This window comes from Chlorocebus sabaeus, chromosome 21 (assembly GCF_047675955.1).
Source record: "Chlorocebus sabaeus isolate Y175 chromosome 21, mChlSab1.0.hap1, whole genome shotgun sequence".
Classification (NCBI taxonomy): Eukaryota; Metazoa; Chordata; class Mammalia; order Primates; family Cercopithecidae; genus Chlorocebus; species Chlorocebus sabaeus.
The window spans coordinates 75,150,089-75,170,426 of NC_132924.1; the positions used below are offsets into that span (position 1 = coordinate 75,150,089).

The 20,338-nt window shown below is 40.0% G+C and overlaps 1 protein-coding gene across 5 annotated transcripts in view; it reads right to left on the bottom strand.

Moving 5' to 3' along the window:
* Window positions 1-20,338, bottom strand: part of PHTF2 (putative homeodomain transcription factor 2) — a 160,279-nt gene that overhangs the window by 70,290 nt on the left and 69,651 nt on the right. The gene's annotated exons all lie outside the window — the stretch shown is intronic.

Sequence of the window (20,338 nt, forward strand, 5' to 3'; positions counted from 1 at the left end):
CCCAGGCTCAATCAATCCTCCCACCTCAGCCTCCTGAGCACCTGGGACCACAGGTACGCCCCACCTTGCTCAGCTAATTTTTTATGTTTTGTAGAGATGAGGGCTCCTTTTTTTTTTTTTTTTAATTTATTTATTATTATTATACTTTAAGTTGTAGGGTACATGTGCATAACGTGCAGGTTTGTTACATATGTATACTTGTGCCATGTTGGTGTGCTGCACCCATCAACTCGTCATTTACATCAGGTATAACTCCCAGTGCAATCCCTCCCCCCCCCCGCCCATGATAGGCCCCGGTGTGTGATGTTCCCCTTCCCGAGTCCAAGTGATCTCATTGTTCAGTTCCCACATATCAGTGAGAACATGCGGTGTTTGGTTTTCTGTTCTTGTGATAGTTTGCTAAGAATGATGGTTTCCAGCTGCATCCATGTCCCTACAAAGGACACAAACTCATCCTTTTTTATGGCTGCATAGTATTCCATGGTGTATATGTGGAGATGAGGGCTCCTTATGTGAACTTGAACTCTTGGGCTCAAGTAATCCACACACCTCAGCCTCCCAAAGTGCTGGGATTACAGGTGTGAGCCACTGCGCCCAGCCACTGTATCACTTCCTCCCCCTGCCCCTCTCCACAATGGAGATGTACTACTTTTATAAACCAGGATTCTAACCCAGGTCTATTGGATTCCAAAGTAATTTGAACTAGTTATCTTAGAAACTAATATGTTCCACAGTAACTAGTTAAGTTACTATCACTGAATAGGAACTTTATAGAGAATCATCTACCTCCTCCTACCATTACTCTAATTTTATATATTTACAAGTCTCTACACACTGAGACAAACAAAATGAAATGGGAAAGGGGAAGAAGAGGGAAAGGGGGAAATAGAGGAAGGGAAAACTGGGAGGGAAAGAAAAGGGTAAAGAAACGGGATGATTGGTAGGTAGAGAAAAAGACTGCCTTTGTCTACGTATCTGCCAAGGTCAGCTCTGGCTCCTATGAAAAAACTTTGTAATGAATATGATGGTATCAAAAATACAAATGTTAAAACCTAGATAATTAGATGGTGAAATGAGAAACATGTATCACTTAGGAATTTTAGAAAAGAAGTATCTTTGAAAAACAATTTGAAAAGCTACTCTTAGGCTATCTAATTACCCCTAGGTTATCACATTCAGAACAGCAGTGGCTCAGGTATCAAGAGGCCAAAGAGAAGGTGTCTTGCTTCAAAAAGGTAGTTATCAATAGTTTAATTAGATTAAGTGCTTAGATAAAAGATTAATAATTCACAAATAAAAATAAGCAAGGCAAAAGGAGACCCAGATTTGCAAACGTATTTAAAGCACCTAGTTTCCTTAACTAATGAACAGATATATCATAATACTGTATGTCAAAGCCCTAATTTTTCCTACCACCATGTTTAGTTTCTTTTTTCTGAATCTCATTTAAGAAACTCTGAAAAGCAAGCTATAAATTCTCACAAACACTAAATACCATACAAAAAGAAAACAGAGCCCCAATTTCTTCCTAGATGAACCCCATGCAACAAACATCAGAGGCCAATCATGTGCCAGGATAAATGTTGTCTATTACAAGGGTGAACCAGCGCCCCCGGCCAACATTCCATATTTTAATGGTGATTTAATAGCTGGACAACCAAACGCAATTTTTTGAGTCTTTTTATAAAAATAAATGTTATCAGTCAGAAAATACACTTTGTCAACTCAGGAATGGAACATCAAATACCGTAAGTTCTCACTTATAAGTGGGAGCTAAGTTATGGGTAGTACACAAAGGCATAGAGAGTGATATAATGAAGAAAGCCACAACAGGGGTGTGCAGATAAAAGTCTTTTTCCTAATTAATTGCCAATGTAATACTTTTGATAACTGCTTACAGTTTACAGATGAAAATGGAGCTGTCAACAAAATCATTTTGTTGACAAGATCACATTTGCCAAGATACCTAAAATATATGGTTTGCATTGTCATAATTATCTACCTATAAATTTGATAAAAAAGAGAAAACCGAGAGGGTTAAGTGATATAACAAAGTTAAGTTACTGAACAAAATAGTAGATGTGAGAATAAAACACTAATCACCAATGAAAGAAAATTATTATCTATAATCCCCAAAATTATGTTGTCATGATGAACATTCGACAATTATTCTCAGTACTTCTGTTCATACTACCAAAAATAAAGAAGAGACATCTGGGCCACTTAAAATCATTAGAATGATGAATAACCTTCAGACAAATCTTATCCAGAAATAGTAAAAAAATAATTATTTTGGCATTAAGACTTTTAATTTGGAAGTAAAGTTCTCAATCCTTTGGATATCAAATAGGTTTTCACTGTTTTTTGGCTCATAACTACTACTTCTCAAACAAATTTGTCTCCTGAACCACCTAGAAATCTCTCTGAATCCTGAAACTGCTCCTAATAGGCCTTATTTCTAACCTACTATTCTCACTACTACTCAATTTATGTACTACCCCATTCTTTTTTTTTTTTTACAACATCCTATTTTAATCTACATATTGTTCAATGTTTCTAGTTGTCCATTACACAGATGTGCAATGGACAATTACACACACATACACACACACCCCTAAAGAAGTTTGTATATGTCACTCAGGTGACTTTAATGATGAGGATCAAATGAGGAAGATGAATCATTTAATTACACAATATAAACTATGATGATAATAATGTCACACAGAAAGCTGTGGTCTGAGAAAATGTCCAAAGCTAGCAACTCTTTCAAATGCATAACAACTACCAAATTATTTTACCAAATCTCTAACTTTTCTGAATCAATCTTTTTAAAAAACTCTAAAAGCATAATGAGAGGCCAAACCATAGAAGATCTTTAACCCAATCATTAAAAATATTGCCTTACAATTCTAGAGTTATTTCAGGAAGATCTTAAATGGGTAAGTATTCAAATTTAAGATATCCTAATTGGGAAAAGAAGTCTAAACCATGGAATAAATATTATTGACTATAAGCAAAGAGTTTGCTTTGCAACCACTTGCAAATCTCTTTGCTTTAACCAATCATTTATCTATTTTCTATCAATCATTATCGGAATATAATAAAAAAAGTGGTATAAAAAAAGTAAAGCTACTTGAGTAGAAGGCAATTTTAAAATAAATAAATTTTTTTTTCAAGATTTGAAATCTTTTGGTTGGGAAACAATGTGACTTTTCAAGGAAGAAAACAGATTTCTAGAATTTTGTCAATTTATATATCTAGCTACCCATTTGGATCAAAACACCAAACACATTCTTATCTGCAGATACTAAAATCTAGCTAGTTATCAAAGATTCCATTCATTATCAGTAATTAAAGCTAAAGCTACTTAAAATATTCCCAACATCATCTAAAACAACACCATTCTCTGCATTAATTCCCAAAAAAGGATACTATAGACCACATACCTATAACCAAATCACGAATCCTGATCAATCTCCTATTGCCAAGGAAAGCCAGCTAATGACATAGTAAAACACTGACTCAAGTTTAGAAAAACGTCTTGAAGGTATTCTTTATTTAAATGAAGAGAAATGATTATGGTAGAATCTACCTCTCAGAAGTTATAAATCTAAAGAAAAAAATATTCACAGAGTCATAATTCAAAGTAGAATCAAGTAGTACTGTTGCATACCACTGAAAGATGGTCTGAAAGGACCAATGTCTGTAAGATAAAATGTACAAGAATAGGAAACTCACTGGATATGGATGCATGAGAAAGAAATAAAGATGACAGTTTCTGGCTTAAGTACCTGGGACTGCACTGCTACTATTAACCATGACATCCTGGAATAAAAGCAGGTTTGAAAAAAGGCCATTTGGCCGGGTGCAGTGGCTCACACCTATAATCCTAGCACTTTGGGAGGCTGAGGTGGGCAGTGTTTGAGTCTAGGAGTTCAAGACCAACCTGGGCAACATGGCGAAAGCCTGTCTCTACAAAAAAAGAAAAAAGAAGTAAAAAAAAAAAAAAAAAAAAAAAAAAAAAACTGCCATTGGAGCCTAAGACAGCCAAGAATTATGGCTAGAGATCAGCAGAGTTGGGAAGATACAAAATCTGGACCGCAGCAGCATAAATTGGGTGTTTGGATGTTATCTGGTCAATTTGATCACCTAAGGAAATTGAATATATTAAGGAGACCAAGAACAAAATATTAAGAAGGATAAACATATATATGGAGGGGAGAAGAATCAAAAGCAGGTAATGAGACTTACCAAAATTGGATAGGTAGGAAGAGGACTAGGACAACACACTAATAAAAGCTAAACAAGGAAAGAGTTTCAAGAAAGAAGGTAAAGCAAGGAGGGCTAAAAATACTGAAATATTTTGAAGTGGTCATGGCAGTTAAATATGCTAATGTCAGTAAACTTAATCTCGTTTAAACAGTAGGCAGTCATTAGAGGAGATTTGGAAGCTGGGGAGTTTGGGGAATGGGGACAATAAAAAAGGTAAAAAACAACCACTTGGAGAGACAGAATATATTGTCGACTAGAGACAGTGATTGGAGGGATACCAGATAGAGCATATGCAGCCGAGTTGGTATTAGAAGCAGTCAAGTAAGTTATGTTTGTATTTTTCCTTTTACCACCAAGGTTCAAAAGTCCAGCATCAGGAGTGGAATTTAAATATCCACAACATACTCTACCACCAAACACCTACAGTATGCCAGGCATGATACTACGCACTTGCAAGTTTCCTCATTTAATCTTTATAGCTTCCTTTCTCTTTTCCCTCCGCTTCTCCTGAACAATTCAGCACTAAAGCCATTAGATGGGGCAGAACCATGGGGGCCTAAAGCAGGGTGCCAGAACTACAATGGCGAGAGCCTGATGCATAGGTGTAGCAAAGCATGGGGTATCAATCCAACTGGGATGTGAAGGAGGACCTTGTGGGGGTGAGGAGAGTCAGAGCCTAAGCAGAGCAAGAAGGATGACCACATGTGAGGGTGACCCAGCACAGGGTACAGAAGCTCAAGCAGCGTAAGGAGGACACCCACTTGTAAGACATCTTGGTGTGAGGTGTTGGAGCCCAAGAAAAACAAAGAAGGTCTAGAATAAAGATCTTGAGAGAGATGAAGAGGGTATCTACATACAGGATGGGATGGCAGCTAAGATGGGAGAATGATTTTATATGTGGGGACTGATATCTCAAGAGCCTGAGAATGTTCCTATTTACTGAGTTACTGAGAAATCTCTATCTCTAAAATGCTCCTAAAGAAATAAAAGATTAGTCTGACAACTTCCGAAGCTATTTGTAAATAGGAAAATGGCTTAATAAATACATTATGGCATACTCAGAGAATAAAATGTTATGGTCATAAAATTATGTTTTTAAAGGATATTTAGTAATGTGAGAACATACTTTTGGTAATGTTACATGAAAACAGGAAAATAAAAAATACGATGCTAATATGGTTGGAGAAAAGTCACAATGTCAACAGTAGAGCAACTGTGTGATTTTAACTTTTATTATACTTAACCTGCATTTTCCACTTTTCCTATGATACATATGCATCACTTTAACATTTATAATAAAAACCAGTATTTTACAAATCAAGAGGAAAAGGGAGCTAATACCCTCAACTAACAATCAAGCGTTAGGTGTTAGGCTAGATGCTTTTGTATACATTTCTCATGGAAAAGTACTGTGAGTAGAAGGGGGCGAGTTATTAAGAAAGCAACTGCCACTGCTCAAAATCAATTTATGAAAATAAATTTGGTTTTTCCTATAAGATACATAAGACAAACTTTCAGCTAAAGAGATATTTTAACAACAAAACCATCAGAAATTTTAGTAGTATTAAAGTAGCATAAAAGGGCAGATAGATGATAAACAATTGACTATGTCAATTATCCAACCATTCTTGAATATCAGGAAAAAAAAATGAGTTAAAGAGCCAAAATGCGAAAATGTGCCAATTACCCAGGAAAACAAAATCATTCCATCTGTGTGACAGAAGAGTAACTTAAATTGCATTAGGTGGTGGTGGAAATAATTCAACTGGTTCATACAGGAAAGGGAGGGAATGGAAGAAAGGGAGCTCGGCAAACAGCTTTGTGGTAGAGCTGGGAGAATTCCAGGTTCTGGAAGAAGCCAAGGAGAGAAGGCCATCACGAGTTCTTTTGGCCTCTGCAGCCATGAGGGGTTGGCCATATGAGAAGCAGCAGCAACAGCCATGGACTGTCTCATCTGACTCCTCCCCAACTACTGTCCTTCAGTCCTCAAAAAATATTAAAAAGATTAGCCCTCAACGCTAGTAACACTATGATTACAGTAGAATCTGCTTCTAAGAAGTTATAAATACAAAGAAAAAATATTCAAAAAGTCAAATTCAAAGCAGAATCAAGCAAGTACTACTGCGTGCCACTGAGAGATGGTCTGAAAGGACCAATGTCTGTAAGATAAAATGTACAAGAATAGGAAACTCACTGGATCTGGATGCATGAGAAAGAAAGAAAGAAGACAGTTTCTGGCTTAAGTACCTGGGACTGCATTGCTACTATGAACCACGGCATCATAGAATAAAAGCAGGTTTGAAAAAACGCCGTTTGGCCAGGTGAACTAGATAGATCCACCTACCTAGTTAGATCTAGATAGATCTATCTAGATACAGTGTCACTTCAGGGGTCCCTCAAAAACCCTCAAATGCCAAGCCACCCTTTTTAATACTTAAAGAACTAAATCTTTAATTTAGAGATTAAAAACACACATCTAGTTGATTCAATACCCATCTCTCCTTAGACTTATGTAAAATCAGTAAATCAATCACTGAAACTGCTTTGCAAAATTATGACAGTAGGAGAAATCTGACATAGCTGACTCCATCTTGCTTCTAACCTCCAAGCTGTGCTTGCTCATTCCTGGAAGCAACCAAGCTAACTTTGGGAGGAATTTAGCTTATAGTTTAAAGGAAGGATGATAATAGCCCTTCCCAAAACTACCCCCTCCTTTGAAACCACCTTTGTGAAACTAACAAATTAGCCACGAGACTAGAAATTATGGCCCTGGAGTCATGTAGCCAGAGGTCACAAGATTCATAACCTCCCCAGTTGCTCCTACAGATAACATCACTATTGTAAAACCTAAGATTGGTGTTTGAGGTATTTTTTGGACCCTGCATTCTGATGGACCAGCTGGCGCCACCCAGACCCATAAAATGGCTCAACTGGTCTTGTAATCCCACCCGGGGACTGACAGTGCAAGAAGACAGCTTTAACAACCTATGATTTCATCCCTGATCCAACCAATCAGCATTTCCTATTCCCTAGCCCACTGCTTGCCAAATTATCCTAAAAAATCCAAAAAATAAAAACAAAACCAAAACAAAACCTAGTCTCCAAAATTTCATAGACCAATTTGAATAATAATAAACTCTCTTTTCTGCTTGCCTGGCCCTGCGATTTTTCAACTCTTGGCTGCAAAAACCTGCTGTTCTCAGTGCCTTGGTTTTTCCGGGCAGTAGGCAAGATGAATTAATTGGGCAACTACATCACTAAGCGTAAAGTACTGAAGTCTTGCTATACTCTGACAGAGACTCCCAACCTCCACGTCTGTGTTATTTTATCCTGCACATCCCCTTCTCCCAACAATGATCCAAAGGCAGACACATAACTCAAGTGGAGCCAGACTTTCCATTCCAGACATCACATGAGTAGGAGAAACAGAGACAGACAGCTAATACAGAGGAATAAAATTAACATTAACTACAGATCCCAAGAGAGAAGTTTCTAGAAATTCTGCTGCTAAGGGGCCCTACACAGCCTTGGTTCCCTTTCCTTCCCACGTCTTAGCTGGCTGATGGCACAGTTTACACATGTGATGAAAAGTAGAAGCAGAACACCATGGTGTTTTTCCCTGGCCCAAGTTTAATGAGAACATTGCTGTTAATGCATGCAAACCAATATCATTCTGCATAATTTATGAAGACTGTTTATTTTCCAACTTGCTGGTACATGGCAGTACATTCTGAGTGGATTTATTTATCAAGCAACTATGTGATTAATAACCTTTCCCAAAAAGTCATTTTAGCAAAGATAATTTAACCTCTGCTTTCAACCTTGGATGATGAATTGTGAAGACCCTGCTAGTGAGGAAAGAAAAGATCATCACTGGCTGGGCGTGGTGGCTCACACCTGTAATCCCAGCACTTTGGGAGGCCGAGAGGGGGGACCACGAGGTCGGGAGTTCAAGACCAGCCTGACCAACATAGTGAAACCCTGTCTCTACTGAAAATACAAAAATTAGCTGGGCATGGTGGCACAGTGCAACTACTCAGGAGGCTGAGGCAGAAGAATCGCTTGAACCTAGGAGGTGGAGGTTGCAGTGAGCCAAGACTGTGTCACTGCATTCCAGCCTGGGCGACAGAGCGAGACTGTCTCAAAAAAAAAAAAAAAGAAAGAAAAAGAAAAAGAAAAAGAAAAGATCATTACTGACTTCTATTAATCATGGGAAAATAATTCAAATATATCTTATTTAAATCAAACAGAGGGTGAAAATACTTAAGAATAAATACCCAAGTTCTGTTTAACAAACCTATAACAATAATTCCCAAGTATTAAAGCTTTTAGAGCCAAATCCATAAAATGTAACATTACTCAATTCATAATTATTTGGAATTTTTGATAAGTGTTATTTGAATTATTATAGAATGGAAATCACTGAAAATTATTTTAAATAAATTATTAAATTATGCAGTGGTGCAATCACAGTGATCCTCCCATCTCAGCCTCCTGAGTAGCTGCAACTGCAGGCGTGTACTACCATGCCTAGATAATTTACTTTATTTTATTTTATATTTATTTATTTATTTCGTAGAGACAGGGTCTCACTTTGTTGCCCAGGCTGGTCTTGAACTCCTGGGTGCAAGTGATCCTCCCTCTTTGCCCTCCCAAAGTGCTGGGATTACAGATGTAAGCCACTAAGCCCAGCTGACTTTTTTAGCTTCTAAATCAAAGAAACACAGTGGAAGATGGGATATAAACATTATCTTCATTTTACCACTAACAACAGTGTTGCTCATATTTTACATATCAAACTTAAAAGAGAAAAAAACTCCAAAAGACATGAACTTCATCTTCCCACCTAATTTAAGACATTAATTGACACTGGTTATAACTCTCTTGGCCACAGACGCATTTATAAAAATTGAATTTACTCAGTTAAATAACACTGACCAAAATCAACCTAGTCAGTAAATGTACACGGCCTCTAATAGAATAAAAACACTTAAGTTAAAGTGATAGTTGCATTAATAATCAGTAACTGCTGCTACCATTTATTGAGCATTTGCTGGTCCTTGATGGCAGTCCAGGCAGGGAATGAGACACAGACAACACATTTAATGCCACTTCTCTCAACCACCTAAGAACCCAAAGCCAGGTAAGAAAAAAGTAAAAGAAATAGGGGAGATTTGGTTGTTAAGTGGGGAGTGAAATCACTGTTAAGTAAAGAGTGCAGATACTATGGCCCAGACCAACTAGATCTAAATTCTGGCTCAAGCACACAGGCACTGTGTGACCTTAAGAAAACTACTAGACTTCTCTAAACTGTAATGGCCTCAGTTATAAAATCAGGATAATGGCAGTAATATGTATTTAATAGGGTTTTTGTGATGATGAAATGTATGTAAAGTACTTTCAGACATTGTGTGGCACACATGAAGTGTTCAATAAATATTACCTGTTACTGGCTTGGCATGGTTTCTCACGCCTGTAATCCCAGCACTTTGGGAGGCCGAGGCAGATGGATCACGAGGTCAGGAGATCAAGACCATCCTGGCTAATGTGCTGATAATGTGCTGAAGCCCTGTCTCTACTAAAAATAGAAAAAATTAGCCAAGCATGGTGGTGGGCGCCTGTGGCCCCAACTACTCGGGAGGCTGAGGCAGGAGAATGGCGTGAACCCAGGAGGCGGAGCTTACAGTGAGCCAAGATGGTGCCACTGCACTCCAGCCTGGGCAACAGAGTGAGACTCTGTCTCAAAAAATAAATAAATAAAATAAAATAAATAAATAAATAAACATTACCTGTTATTATTAGCCAAGAAATATAACAACCATGATATAGGAGGCTCTGGGCCAACTACTTTACTTAAACAATGTTGTTTAATCCTTATAACAATCCTGGAAGCAGACAGAGTTATTCCAATTTTAAAGAAGATGACTGTTTTCTTTAAAACACACACACGCGCACGCGGGCGCACACACGCACACACACACACACGAATAGATTTTTTTTTAATTAAACTATTTTTTTTAAAACCTAGGAATAAATCTAACCAGGTAGGTGAAACATCTATGTAAGAAAACTACAAAACACTGATGAAAGAAATCAGAGGTCACAAAAAAATGAAGACATCCCACACTCATGGACTAGGAGAATATTGTGAAAATGACCATCCTACCAAAGATAATCTACAGAGTCAATGCAACCCCTACACAGAAACAGAAAAAAGCAATCCTACAATTCATACGGCACCCCATAATATCAGAAAAAGAATAGCCAAAGTGACTGGAAGCAAAAAGAACAAAGCTGAAGGCAGCATACCACCTGATTTCAAAATATATTACAAACCTATAGTAACCAAAAGACCACGGGCCTGGCAGAAAATAGACACAGAGACCAATGGAACAGAATAGAGGACTCTGAAATAAATCCACATACTTATAGCCATCTGATTTTTGACAAAGGCACCAAGAACGTTCATTGGGGAAAAGACAGTCTCTTCAATAAATGGTGCTGGGAAAACTGATATCCATATACAGAAGAATGAAACTAGACCCCTATATTTTACCACATATGTAATGGTTAATACTGAGTGTCAACTTGACTGGACTGAAGGATACACAGTATTGATCCTGGGTGTGTCTATGAGGGTGTTGCCAAAGGAGATTAACATTTGAGTCAGCGGGCTGGGAAAGGCTGACCCACCTTTAATCTGGGTGGGCACAATCTAATCAGCTGCCAGTCTGGCTAGAATATAAGCAGGCAGAAAACATGAATAGAGAGACTAGCCTAGCTTCCCAGCCTATATCTTTCTCCTGTGCCGGATGCTTCCTGCTCTTGAACAGCGGATTCCAAGTTCTTCAGTTTTGGAACTCAGGCAGGTTCTCCTTGCTCCTCAGCTTGCAGACGGCCTATTGTGAGACCTTGTAATCATGTGAGTTAATACTTAATAAACTCCCCTTTATATGTATAGTTATTCCATTAGTTCTGTCCCTCTAGAGAACCTTGACTAACAGATTTTGGTACCAGGAGTGGTTCTAGAGGAACAGAATATTAAGGATGGAGTCCTTTTGTTGGTTTTGGGGTTTCTCTGCTTGATATGATTAGACCCAAAAATGCTCAGGACTCTACTTCTAATAGTATGGAGAACACTGTTAGTCCTTGGCGTGATGTTTGGAGAGTTATGCAAAATAAATGCATTTGACACTTCTGATTCATCACTTGTGAGAGGCAAGGAGCTTAGTGACTCAACAAAATACCTTTGACCATATGTGGAGAACCAGGGAACATAATGAAACTGGTTGGTTGCTCCTAAGTTCAGTGGACAAAGTGATGAAAGAAAATTATGAACTCAGGGATTCTATCTCCTGGCTTCAGAAGCAGATACTGAGCCTCAAATCTGCTAAGATTGCCCTGGGTGAGAATCTTTTTTTTTTTTTTTTTTTTTTTTTTTTTGAGACGGAGTCTCGCTCTATCGCCCAGGCTGGAGTGCAGTGGCGCATCTCCTCTACAGAAATAGCTGAAATTGTGGAAAACCAGACACAAGTTCTTATCACGCGAGTGGCTGACCTTCAACGGAAGGTGCATGCACAGCATCACCAGGTGTCTATTGTTAAAGTGAGTGCGTTGATGGAAAAGAATGCAACTCTGAAATGTGGAATGGGGACATGTGGGAGGACCTTGATGAGGCAGGACACTGAGTTTGTAAATTCTGATGAACCTTTTTTTGCCAGAAGAAACAGCTTCCCCATCCCCAGTAGTGGCAACATCCCCTCCCTGACCCATGCTGCCATCAGCCTTTCCACCTTTGTCTGAAGAGATAAACCTTGTGCTGCCTGAGGCAACAGTGATGACCTCTCCTGAGGCAGCTGTGAGGCAAGATAACACTGATTCTCCTCAGGTGCCACCACTCAAACCCCTGTTTGCTTCTAGACCCATAACTAAAGTCCCAGCGGGCCCCTAGAGATGGGCTTGAGTGTGACCCATGAGGACATGCGCTACACTCAAAAAGATCTGCTTGAGTTTTCTAATTTATATAAATAGAAATCTGCAGAACAGGCATGGGAATGGATATTAAGGGTGTGGGATAATGACGGAAGGAACACAGACTTGGATCAGGCTGAATTTATGGATTTGGACCCACTAAGTAGGGACTCTGCATTTAATGCTCCAACTCCGGGAGTTAAAAAAGGTTCTAGGCCGGGCGTGGTAGCTCACGCCTGTAATCCCAGCCCTTTGGGAGCCCGAGGTGGGGGGATCACAAGGTCAGGAGATCGAGACCATCTTGGCCAACATAGTGAAACCCCGTCTCTACTAAAATTAGCCAGGCGTGGCACATGCCTGTAATTCCAGCTACTTGGAGGCTGAGGCAGGGGACTCGCTTGAACCTGGGAGGCGGAGGTTGCAGTGAGCTGAGATCACACCACTGTACTCCAGCCTAGTGACAGAGCAAGACTTCGTATCAAAAAAAAAAAAAAAAAAAAAAAAAAAAAAAAAAAAAAAAAAGGTTCTAATAGCTTATTTGCTTGTTTTGCTGAGATATGGATTAAAAGATGGCCCACTATGAGTGAACTGCAAATGTCTGATCTCCCTTGGTTTAACGTAGAGGAAAGGATCTAAAGGTTTAGGGAGATTGGGCTGGTGGAGTGACCTACTGACTTCAGACCTAGTAACTTTAGACCTACTGACCTCCCCAGCTGGGAGGGTCCAGAAGAGGTACCCTTGACTAATGCCTTGTGAAACAGATTTGTGAGGGCAGCACCTGCATCTCTGAAGAGCCCTGTAATTGCTCTTCTGGGTACGTCAGATCTAACAGTGGGAAGTGCAGTCTCTCAACTACAAAATTTAAATTACAATGGGAATAACTGGATCCCAGGTGGCAGGGGCCAAGTGGCAGCAATCAACCCTCAAAGGCAAGGTGGGTGTGGCTACCATAATGGACAGCAGAGACAAAGCGGCAATCAGAAAAGTCTGACTCATGTAGAGCTCTGGCATTGGCTAATTAATCACAGTGTTCCTAGAAGTAAAACTGATAGGAAGCCTACTTCATTTCTGCCTAATTTATACAAGCAGAAAACTTCTAGGTCAAATGGACAAAAGACTAATTTGAATTATAAAAACAGAGAATCATGGCCCCTCAATCAATTTCCAGACTTGAGCTGTTTTTACAGACCCAAAACCCCTTGAATGAAGGGGAGGCCGGGTCCCCTGAACGAAGGGCCCCATTACACTACCGATAATTTATGTAGTGAATCTTTCTCCCATCCTTCCCCTTTTACCAGGGTAACTGTTCACTAGGGAAAGGGAAATGATCAGACATTTCAGGGACTACTGGACCCTGGCTCTGAGTTGACACTGATTCTAGGGGACCCAAAATGTCATTGTTAAGGTAGGGACTTAAGGTGGTTGGGTAATTAACGGAGTTTTAGCTCAGATCTGACTTACGGTGGGTCCAGTGGGTTCATAGACTCATCCTATGGTCATTTCTCCAGTACCAGAATGCATAATTGGCACAGACATACTTAGCAGCTGGCAGAACCCCCACAATGGCTCCCTGACCAGTACGGTGAGGGTTATTGCGGTGGGAAAGGCCAAATGGAAGCCATTAGAGCTGCCTCTACCTAGAAAAACAGTAATCAAAACCAATATTGCATCCCTAGAGGGACTGCACAGATTAGTGCCACCATCAAGGACTTGAAAGACAAAGAGGTGGTGATTCCCACCACATTCCCATTCAACTCTTCCATTTGGCTTGTGCAGAAGACAGATGGATGTTGGAGAATGTCAGTGGATTATCATGAGCTTAACCAAGTGGTGACTCCAACTGCAGCTGCTGTACCAGATGTGGTTTCATTGCTTGAGCAAATTAACTCATCTCCTGGTACCTGGTATGTAGCCATGGACTTGGCAAATGCCTTTTTCTCCATTCCTGTCCATAAGGCCCACCAGAACAATTTGCCTTCAGCTGGCAAGACCAGCAAGCAATTTATTGTCCTACCTCAGGGATGTATCAACTCTCCAGCTTTGTGTCATAATCTTATTCGGAGAGACTTTGATCACTTTTTGCTTCCGCAAGATACCACACTGGTCCATTACATTGATGACATTATGCCGATTGGACTCAGTGAGCAAGAAGTAGCAAACACACTGGACTTATTGGTAAGACATTTGTGTGCCAGAGGATGGGAAATAAATCCGACTAAATTCAGGGACCTTCTACCTCAGAAAAATTTCTAGGGGTCCAGTGGTGTGGGACCTGTTGAGATATTTCTTCTAAGGTGAAGGTAAGTTGCTGCATTTGGCCCCTCCTACAACCAACAAAGAGGCCCATCGCCTAGTGGGCCTATTTGGATTTTGGAGGCAACACATTCCTCATGTGAGTGTGCTACTCCAGCCCATTTATCACATGACCTGAACGGCTGCCAGTTTTGAGTGGGGTCCTGAACAAGAAAAGGCTCTGAATCAGGTCCAGGCTGCTGTGCAAGCTGCTCTGCCACCTGGGCCATATGACCCAGCCAATCCAATGATGCTTGAGGTGTGAGTGGCAGATAGGGATGCTGTTTGGAGCCTTTGGCAGGTCCCCATAGGTGAATTACAGTGGAGGCAAGACCCTGCCATATTCTGCAGGTAACTACTCTCTTTTTGAGAGAAAGCTCTTGGCCTGTTACTGGGCTTTGGTAAAAACTGAACGTTTGACTATGGGTCATCAAGTCACCATGCGACCTGAACTGCCTATTGTGAACTGGGTGCTTTCTAACCCATCTAGCTATAACATGGGTCATGCACAGCAGCATTCCATCATCAAATGGAAGTGGTATATACGTGACTGGGCTCGAACAGGTCCTGAATGCACAATAAGTTACATGAGGAAGTGCCTCAAATGCCCACGGTCTCCACTCCTGCCAGCCTGCCTTCTCTCCCTCAGCCTGCAACGATGGGCCTCATGGGGAGTTCCCTATGGTCAGCTGACAGAGAAAGAGAAGACTAGGGCCTGGTTCACAGATGATTTCCCAGTGGGCAGAACTTCTAGCAGTGTACCTGGGGTTGTGAACTTTGCATGGAAAGAGAAATGGCCAGGTGTATATATATACTGATTCATGGGCTGTGACAAATGGTTTGGCTGGATGGTCAGGGACTTGGAAGAAGCATGATTGGAAAACTGGTGACAAAGAAATCTGGGGAAGAGCTATGTAGATGGACCTCTCTGAGTGGTCAAAAACTGTGAAGGTATTTGTATCCCATATGAGTGCTTACCAGTGGGTGACCTCAGCAGAGCAGGATTTTAACAATCAAGTGGACAGGATGACACCACTCAGCCTCTTTCCCCAGCCACCCCTGTCATTGCCCAATGGGCCCATGAAGAAAGTGGCAGGGATGGAGGTTACACATGGGCTCAGCAACATGGACTTCCACTCACCAAGGCTGACCTGGCTGCAGCCACTGCTGAGTGCCCAATTTGCCAGCAGCAGAGACCAATACTGAGCCCTCGATATGGCACGACTCCTCGGGGTGATCAGCCAGTTACCTCGTGGCAGACTGATTATATTGAACCTTTTGCATCATGGAAAGGGCAGAGGTTTGTCCTCACTGGAATAAACCCTTACTCCAGATATGGGTTTACCTAACCTGCATGCAAGCTTCTGCCAAGACTACCATCGTGGACTCATGGAATGCCTTATCTAACATCATGGTATTCCACACAGCATTGCCTTTGGCCAAGGCACTCACTTTACGGCTAAAGAAGTGTGGCAGTGGGCTCATGCTTACGGAATTCACGGGTCTTACCATGCTCCCCATCATCCTGAAGTGGCTGGATTGACAGAACAGTGGAATGCGCTTTTAAAGTCACAATTACAATGGCAACTAGGTGACAATACTTTGCAGGGCTGGGGCAAAGTGTATGCTCTGAATCAGCGTACAATATATGGTACTGTTTCTCCCATAGCCAGGATTCACAGGTTCAGGAATCAAGGGGTAGAAGTGGAAGTAGCACCACTCACCATCACCCCTAGTGATCCACTATTAAATTTTTGCTTCCTGTTCCTGAGACATTACGTTCTGCTGGCCTAGAGGTCTCAGTTCCAGAGGGAGGAACACTGCCACTAGGAGACAAAACAACTCCATTAAACTGAAGTTAAGATTGCCATTTCGGGCTCCTCCTACCTTTAAGTCAACAGGCTAAGAAGGGAGTTACAGTGATTGGCCCAGACTATCAAGATGAAATCAGTCTACTACTCCACAACGGAAGTAAGGAAGAGTATGCACAGAATACATGAGATCCATTAGGGCGTCTCTTAGTATCACCATGCCCTGTGATTAAGGTCAATGGGAAACTACAACAGCCCAGTTCACACAGGAGAAAAATGACCCAGACCATTCAGGAATGAAGGTCTGGGTCACTCCACCAGGGAAAAAACCATGACTTGCTGAGGTGCTTGCTGAAGGCCAAGGGAATACAGAATGGGTAGCAGAAGAAGGTAGTCATCAATACCAGCTACAACCACATGATCAGCTGCAGAAACAAGGACTGTAACTCTCATGAGTGTTTCCTCCTCCTTCTGTTAAAAATGTGTGTGCATGTATACACTTGTACTAAGAAAATAACTTCATTTTTATTTCTTTTCTCCTTTATCATGTGACATAAGATTTATTGACTTCACATCAGCATTTAAGTATTGTTAACTTCATGTAATATTATTTGGAATGGGGATTGGTGCATTTCTGGTTGTACAAAGGATAGTTGTATTATGTTAGGCTTATTATTGTCTTTATCTGAAGATTATATATGATCTCAGGAGATGTGTATGGGTTCAATTTGACAAGGGGTGGGCTTGTGATGCTTAATACTGAGTGTCAACTTGACTGGATTGAAGGATAAAAAGTATTGATGCTAGGTGTGCCCGTGAGGCTGTTGCCAAAGGAGATTAACATTTGAGTCAGTGGGCTGGGAAAAGCAGACCCATCCTTAATCTAGGTGAGCAAAATCTAATCAGCTACCAGTGTGGCTAGAATATAAGCAGGCAGAAAAATGTGACAAGCGAGACTGGCCTGGCCTAGCCTAGCCTCCCAGCCTGTATCTTTCTCCTGTGTTGGATGCTTCTTGCCATTGAACAGCAGATTCCAAGTTTTTCAGTTTTGGAGCTCAGACTGGCTCTCCTTTCTCCTCAGCCTGCAGATGGCCTATTGTAAGACCTTCTGATAGTGTGAGTTAATACTTAATAAACTCATATATATATATATATATATAATTTTTTTCATTAGTTCTGTCCCACTAGAGAACCCTGACTAATACAACATACAAAAAAACCCACAAAAAAACAAAAATGGATTAAAGATTTAAAAATAAGACCTAGGCTGGGCGCAGTGGCTCACACCTGTAATCCCAGCACTTTGGGAGGCTGAGGCGGGTGGATCATGAGGTCAGGAGATTGAAACCATCCTGGATAACACGGTGAAACCCCATCTCTACTAAAAAAAAAATATAAAAAATTAGCTGGACATGGTGGCAGGCGCCTGTAGTCCCAGGTACTCGGGAGGCTGAGGCAGGAGAATGGTGTGAACCCAGGAGGCAGAGCTTGCAGTAAGCCAAGATCACACCACTGCACTCCAGCCTGGGCGACAGAGCAAGACTCCGTCACAAAAAAAAAAAAAAAAAAGAAACAAAATCGCAAGACCTAAAACTATAAAACTGCTAGAAGAAAACACTGGAGAAACACTTCAGGACACTGATCTAGGCAAAGAATAATTTTGGGGTAAGACCCCAAAAGCACAGGCAACAAAAGTAAAAATAGACAAATGGAATTATATGAAACTAAAAAGCTTCTGCGCAGCAAAGAAAACAAGAGAGTGAAGAGACAACCTGCAGAATGGGAGAAAATATTTACAAACTACCTATCCAACAAAGGATTAATAACCAGAATATATAAGGAACTCAAACAACTCAACAGCAAAAAAAAAACCCCAAATAATCCAATTCAAATATATGGGTAAAATATCGCCACAGACATTTCTCAAAAGAAGACACAGAAGTGGCCAAAAGGTATGTTTAAAAAAAAAAAAAAATCCAAAACAGTAACAACAAAAAACTCAACATCACTAATCATCAGGGAAATACAAATCAAAACAACGAGATATCATCTCACTCTAGTTAAAATGGCTACTATTGAAAAGACAAAAAATAACATATGCTGGTGAGATGCAGAGAAAGAGGAATGCTAATACACTGTTGGTAAGAATGTAAATTAGTACAGCCACCATGGTAAACAGTATGAAGGTTCCTTAAAAAACTAAAAATTGACTACCATATGATCCAGCAATATAAAAGAAGGAAGTCCTGCTATTTGCAGCAACATGGATGGAACTGAAGGTCATTATGTTAAATGAAATAAGCCAGTCACAGAAAGACAAATATTGATTGCTATGTTCTCATATATGGGAGCTATAAAAATTGATCTCATGGAGGTAGACAGTAGTACAGGAGACTGGGAAGTGAGGAGGATAAAGAAAGGTTGGTTAATGGGTGCAAAACACACATAGAAGGAATAAGTTCTAGTGTTTGATAGCACAGGAGGGTAACAATAATTTATTATATATTTCAAAATAGCTGGAAGAGTAGTTTTAAAATGTTCCCAACATAAAGAAATGATAAATGTTTGAGGTAATGGATAGCCTAATTACCCTGATCTAATCATTACCCATTCTATGTATCAAAATATTACATGTATCCCATAAGACATATAATTATGTATCAATTAAAAATTTTAAAAATAAAAAATGAAACAGATGTAAAGACCTTCAATAACTTGCTCAAAGTCAAAAGACAACCAATGACAGAACCAGACTGAAAGGATGTTCTATTCCAAAGATCTTTTTTGTTTTTCTGTTTTTGTTTTTTTCCTGCTTGATTTTTAAGTCACTAAGATTAATAAAATACAAATAGGATCTATATTTATGTGTGGTACGAATTCAAACTGTTCAAGTCAAAATGAAAGGGAAAACTTATTTTAAAATTTCTCAGATACTATGTTACAGCTTTCTCAAAAATCATTTAAAAGTTAACATTATCACTCCCCTTTTAAACATGAGGAAACTGAGTCTCAGAGATGTTAGCCCAAGGTCAGATAGTTTTTAAAACACAGAAGTTGGATTCCACCTGCAAAGCATAAAAGCCCACAGGCTTTCCATTATATAAGGCTGCCTTCCTAGGATAAATCTGATTTGTCTTTTCTCAAAATAATAGCAATGTGGAAATTGCTATTCTCAGTGGCAGAAACCGTTTCAAACTACTTGTTGAGATGAGAATTAAGTAAATATACTACCCATTTCAGGTATATCCATTCTTTGACTTGCTGAAATTTGTTTTTAATTAATCAGATTACTGAGAATAGCTTTCATTTTTTCTTTGTATTCATGATTGTAATAAAAAGTCCAATTTTGGCTGGGCAAGGTGGCTCATGCCTGTAGTCCCAGCACTTTGGAAGGCTGAGGTAGGAGGACTGCTTGAAGCCAGGAGTCCAAGACCAGCCAGGGCAACAAAGCAAGACTCTGTTCTGTACAAAAAAAAAAAAATTTTTTTTTTAATTAGCCAGGCAAAGTGGTGCATGCCTGTAGCTCCAGCTACTTGGGAGGTTCAGGCAGGAAGACTGCTTGAGCCCGGGAGTTGGAGGCTGCATTGAGCTATGATAGTGCAGGATACTATACTCTAGCCGGGCAACAAAGTGAGACCCTGTCTCAAAAGAAAAAAACAAAAAATCAAATTTTATTACTTCTTTCACATATAAGAGGCTAAATGCCATCCAAGGAGATTGGGCAGTTTCCACCAAGGCACTTCATGTAGAATGGGGGGAGAAAAGGAAATGTTTCTTAACAGTAATGGGTATATTTATGATATTCTCTCATCTATATTAACTACTTTATAAAAGGTATTGGGCATGATTTGCCTCCCAGAACACAACTTACTTTAAAGTTCTGCCAACTTTGTAAATTCCTTAAACAGGGATTCATCAATCTACTAAAACAAAAGATCATATGTACAGGAGAACAGCACAGATGTTTTACAGCATGAAGCTGTAGAATAAGT